This window comes from Ceratotherium simum, chromosome 31 (assembly GCF_057802395.1).
Source record: "Ceratotherium simum simum isolate JZ-2026a chromosome 31, ASM5780239v1, whole genome shotgun sequence".
Classification (NCBI taxonomy): domain Eukaryota; kingdom Metazoa; phylum Chordata; class Mammalia; order Perissodactyla; family Rhinocerotidae; genus Ceratotherium; species Ceratotherium simum.
The window spans coordinates 13872063-13878066 of record NC_141930.1 but is presented as its reverse complement, the minus strand read 5'-3'; positions in this window follow the sequence as shown (position 1 = coordinate 13878066).

Genomic DNA, 6004 nt, shown 5'->3' with positions numbered 1-6004 from the left:
CAATTGACTGTGTGATTATTAGTTATCAGCAATGTTGTAGGGAAAATCATTGTGTTCTTTTTTTCCTCTGCTATATCACGCCTTAGTTAAAGAAAATGCTTGAATGGGATAGTGTTCAAGAACAGACATTAACAGCTTAGGGTGCTATACGCTCAAATTTCCAATTTTGTCCTCTACTTAGATTAGACACTATCAGGAGCTTATTTATACTGAAAGTGGGAAAAGAGAAAGAATCCCATTACCTGTGTGTTAGTTTGGCTGCACCACAGATCAGATCTGCACTGTATCCCACACAGGAAAGTCCTGGCTCACTGCTAGTGTCCGCAGTGCTGGTCCTAAGGAATAGCTTCTCTCTATGTTTGAATTTCTCCATAAAGAGAAACGATAACCAAGCCTGAGGCCATTATAGCAATTGAGGCATTGGGTGCCTCTTAATTTTCAATTTTGAATTTAAAGAAGTACTTTGAGGTAGGACTTCATCACAGCGTGGGGTGGAGGCAGGTATTTTCAGGGTTTACCCAGGTCTGCCCTGAGCACCCTCAAACCATCCTAGAGAAACCCATTTATCCATCTTAAGACTAAGGAGTCTTCTTTACATTTAATTTTATTCTCATGTGTTGTAATTTACACCTATTTCTATTTTTGTCTGTTACTGCCCTTATAAGGTTGACCATCTCTAAGTTCAATAAACCTAATTCATTTAACTTTTTGTAGGAGTCTTCAATTCCCACGTCCCAGCCTAGTTTAATTACTTCTGTGGCTGTCCCTTGAGTGTTGTCCAAATTCTTTCCCAACTTTAGCTGTAGAGTGTGGAAGGGGATAGAATTAATGCAGGTGTAGGCCTGCAGGGTTCCTGAATGTTGTACTTCTCCATCCCAGTATCCCATTCTTAGTACAATGCCACGTTGATAGTGATTGTTGCTATTTTCCCTAAACATGAACCCTCTTCTGGTCAAGCCTACATACTTGTGTTGATCACTTAAGTAATTGCCAAGGTTACTTTTCTTGCTAATTATGCATCCACACCCCCACCCACCTTGACATTAATGCTGACTTTGAATATGTTCTCTTTTCTGTCATCTGGCCCATGCAGGCCAGTGTTCAGGGCCACTGGTCTCAGGCTGACCCCCTGGGGAGCACCACTTCTGTCCCCCACTTGGAACTGGCTCACTCTCTCTAACCTTTCAACCAGTTTAATGATAATCATATTGAGTGGGTCCCAGGAATCAAAAGTTTCGAAGCCAACAAAGATAAATTCCAACTATTGTTTTCCCCCTTGATCTACTAGGTCTGCTGCTCTGCCACAAAAGATTAGATTAGCTTGACCAGGATTGAACTACATAAAGCCGGACTGGTTTTGGTGTTTTTTTTTTTTTAAGTATCCTGTTTCCTTGAAAGACTATAGCTCTCAAATTTTTCCAAGTTAAGAAGTCAAATGTCTTTTTCAAAGTTTTCTTTTCCAACAGGCAGAAATAATTCTAAATTCGGGTTGACCTGAATCTTGGAAATGTGCTTTGGCCTCCAACAAAATTTAAAATCAGTGGGGGTTGGGGAGGAAGGTTGTTCTTTCCATGGCGAATGTATTGCCTGTGTCGGGTTGGGAAGAGGAGGAGGGGAAGTGAGGCTGTGACGGGCCAAGAGGGCTGGGGCACACAGTCAGCATTCACCCAGTCAGCTTAGCAACTACATCAGCCATCTACAAAACCCAAGGACCTATCCCAGAGACTCAAGTAGCTTGCTGTTGACTCAAGTTCAAATTCCAGTACCTTTATGTGCTTGTGTCACAAATGAAGCCTCAGAATGTGATGAGGTCTCAGCAAGATGGGGAGGCGAGAGGTGGCAACTGAGATACGCCTTGAAAGTTGGTGATGCAACAGATGGGGAGGAGAACGGGAGCTTGCACAGTCCAGAAAACTGATTATCAGGAAAGGCCCAGAGGTTAAAAAAGGAAGATTCTACTCATTGTGCCTGAAATAGGACAAGTGAAGAGGATGCCCTGCACTCCCTGAGAAGCTCCCATCTTGAGAATAGCCTTCCTTCTAGGATGGGGATAGAGAAGAAGGAAACCCTAGGAAGTTTCTTAGCAGGAAGGGCCATGAGTGGAGTTGTGAAGTTGATAGAATCCATCAAGCTACTATAAAGAATTTCAAGACACAGGAAGCCGGGAGACTGGTTAGGAGGGAACCTTTTATGGAAGTCCAGCTGAGAGGTGATAGGGTCTATAAGAGAGCCTGGCTGTGAGAATGGAAAGGAAGAGGTGGCTACGACAGTGTGGAGGGAGAATTCTGTGAGGCTTAACAGCTGATTGCACCGGAGCTTAGCTTTTAAACTTGAAGGTTGTTTTTAATCGGGAGCAGCAGAACAAACAGTGAATCTGATTTTAGAAAGTTGCATTTGAGATGCCAGGTAACAATAACTGGCAAAGACGTGGACATCTAGATCGGGTCCTCAGGAAAGAGGTTGGTGCTAGGATTCTGGAGTCATCTCCATGGAATCTGAGGAGTGAAGGAAACTGGGACGGGGCAAAGCACAGAATGAGAAGGTCCGTGGACCAAAACTTGGGGAGCATGAGGCAGCAGCGAAGGAAAAGTCATAAAAGGTGATGTTGGAGCAAACTTCAGAGGAGAACTTCCTCCTCCCAAGGAGAAATCAGACTAGAAACATTCATCTCCTGCTTGGACCTAATCTCCAGTCTGACTCACACTTAAGAAACCTCAGGCTGGCCCAAGAAAAAGAGCCTGTGTGGCCAGCCCTGGGGCAGAGGCTGGAAAGGTGAAGGGCAGTGTTAACAGATAGCACATGGAGTCTTCAACCGTGCACTCGGGTTTCTAGTAACTGAATCCATTGTTAAAACTACCAAAGGAAAATTTCTCAGTGAAACCTGGAAACTGTTGTTCGTTGGCAATTTTGTTTGCTTGGCCTCAGAAGCATGACTTGCTTAAATGTACAGGCAATGTTTCGTGAGAACCCTGGGGAAAAACAAAACGCATTTCAAGTGTCACCAAATGGATATGTGTTGGTTCAACTGAACCATCGTTATGCACCAGAAAGATGGGACGGGGCCAGCTTCCATCAGTCTGCTCAGGGGGACAGGCTCCTATCTGGTTCCCTCAAGTACTAAACTCACATGGGGCCAAGAACTGCTCCAGGCAGGTCCCAGGTCAAAACGGATGTCACTGCCCTCCCCAGCTCTCCCAGAAAACATCAAGGCAGAGCTGGGTGTGACCGCAATCCTAGGTACTATGTATTATGACTCTTCCTGGGGCTTGTAGTTCCTACGTTACAAGAGCTATTTCAGAGCCACTTAACACATTTTCTTGACTGACTACCTCTTCGGGAAAGCATTGAGAATGTGCAGTCACATAGTCCAGAATCCTACCCACGGAGTAATTATTTCTCATTTAACTTGCTCCATTTCTGTAGAGCACTTACATGATGTCTTCCAGGAGCTTCTAACAAGCTTTTTGCTGTAATCGTTGAAACCTTTCTAACCACTAGCCAAAAGCAAGAGAATTGATTAGCAAGAAAAACAAAGCGTCTTCAGCCCAGAATCTAAGTTTCCTGTCAAGGTGATTTAAACCATGCTCAGGGAGAGATGTGTGTTCATAGCAGCCGTGAAGAATGCCCCCTTGCCTTGCCCACACGTCCTGGGTGGTCCACCTGGATGCCACTCAGCAGGCCTCCCCTCCCCTGCAGAGGAGGAGCCTGGTTCCTCCATCCTAGTGGTCTGCCTGCACGGATGCTGTCACCCTAGCCAGCCTGGCTCTGTGTAGGGCCTACGTGGTCCAGGAGGCCAACAGGCAGGTAGGGTCCTGGCGCTGACCCGGGCACACAGCGTCCTGCAGCTGTAGGGTTCTTGTTTAAGCGCTAAGTGTCATGGATTGAATTATGTCCCCCAAAAAGATAGTGTTGAAGTCCATTAATAGGCATATTCCAAAAATGTGACCATATTTGGAAATAGGGTCTTTGCAGATGTAATCATGATGAGGTCATATTGAATTAGGGTTGGCCCAAAGTTCAATCACTGGCGTCCTTATAAGAGAGACCGAAGAACACAGGGAGAAGACCATGTGACCACAGAGGCAGAGAATGGAGTGATGCACCTACAAGCCAAGGAATGCCAAGCAATGCCTACCAAGACAGCTGCTCGGAAGAGCCGAGGAGCAGATTCTCCCACAGAGCCTCCAAAAAGGAATCAACCTTGTCGACATCTTGATTTTTGATTTCCAGCCTCTGGAGCTGTGAGAGGATAAATTTCCGTTATTTTAGCCACTCAGTTTGTGATACTTTGTTGAGGCAGCCCTAGGAAACAAACACACCCAGCGTCTGCTGTCACACGGCCTGAGCTCGAATCCAGCTCTGCCCCTCACTAGCCCTATCGCCTGGGCCTTTTTCTTAACCTCCAGAAGTCTCAGTCCCCTCATGTGTACACTGGGAGTACTAGCAGTACCTATCTCAGGAGTACTGTGAGGAATATATGGGAGGACACACATAAAGCATAAGTACTGTGCCTACTACACTGTAAATGAAGAGATTGCATTAGGTTGAATCATATGAACCTGCTGTTACTCAACTGTTTGTGACCTACAAAAAAGGCAATTTCCTATGGTGGTGGCAGTACCAACATCAGAGTCTTTGTTTATAATATGTTTGGTTTTTCCAACAACAATTCTCAATTTTGTCACCAGTTGGTTGTCCTACAATTCAATTCAATTCTGACACCACTCAGAGTTAGCACAGAACAAACAGGTTAAGGGCTCAGTCCCACAAGACTACCCCCACTTCAGGGGCCAGTTGCAAATGGGGGCCCCAGGCTACCCACACATCTGCTCTGCTCAGCTGACTACAAATTTAGGGGTTCCCGCTACACCCCCACTTAGGTTTAATAATTCACTAGAACAACTCAGAACTCAGGTAAACGCTACATTATGATTACAGTTTCTTATAAAGGATACAAATGAACAGCCAGAAGAAGAGGTACATAGGTCCAGGAGGGGGCAGATGGAGGTGGCACACAGCTTTCCACGCCCTCTCCAGACACATCACCCTCCCAGCACCTCAATGTGTTCGCCAACCCGGAGGCTCTCCAAATCTCGTAGTAGTTCTAGAGTTTATGGTGGTTTTATTATGCAGACGTAATCGCTTAAATCATTGGCCACTGGTGAATGAACTCAATGTCTACCCACTCTTCCCACCTTGGAGGTTGGAAGGAGGGTGGTTGAAAATTCCAACCTCCGAGCATGGCCAGCCTCTCCCTTGGAACTATCTAAATGCCCACCCTGTGTCACCTCATTAGCATAAACTCAGGTAGGGTGGAAAGAAACTTGTTATGGATACCAAAAGATACTCTCACCGCTCCAGAAATTCCAGGAGTTTCAGGAGCTATGTGCCAGGAACTGGGGGCAAAGACCACATATATTTTTTTATTATACCACGAATACCTACTGTGTTGCAATTAATTATTCGTACATCTGAGGACAGAAGTCCTGCCTTATCCATCTCAGCAGTCCTAGTCCTAGCAGCTCATACAGAGCCAAGCACACAGTAGATGCTCAATAAACGTGACCTGAATGACCTTTGTGCTCTTCACATATCGCCTGGTGGCCATCTCATCTGTGAAATGGAAAAGGACTCTCCCAAGTCTTCTGTGCACTAACGGGTTTTTTCCCCTGCTCTATTGCTTCTAAAGGAACCATGAGGACGAAGGAATTTTCTTTTTTTTTTTTTAATTTTTATTTATTTATTTATCTTTTTTCCCCCAAAGCCCCAGTAGATAGCTGTATGTCATAGCTGCACACCCTTCTAGTTGCTGTATGTGGGACGCGGCCTCAGCATGGCCAGAGAAGCGGTGTGTCGGTGCGCGCCTGGGATCCCAACCCAGGCCGCCAGCAGCGGAGCGCGCGCACTTAACCGCTAAGCCACGGGGCCGGCCCAGACAAAGGAATTTTCTAGTCACGTGCCCTTGGACCCTTTGCTTTGATCAACCTCACCTGTATGCAAAAGT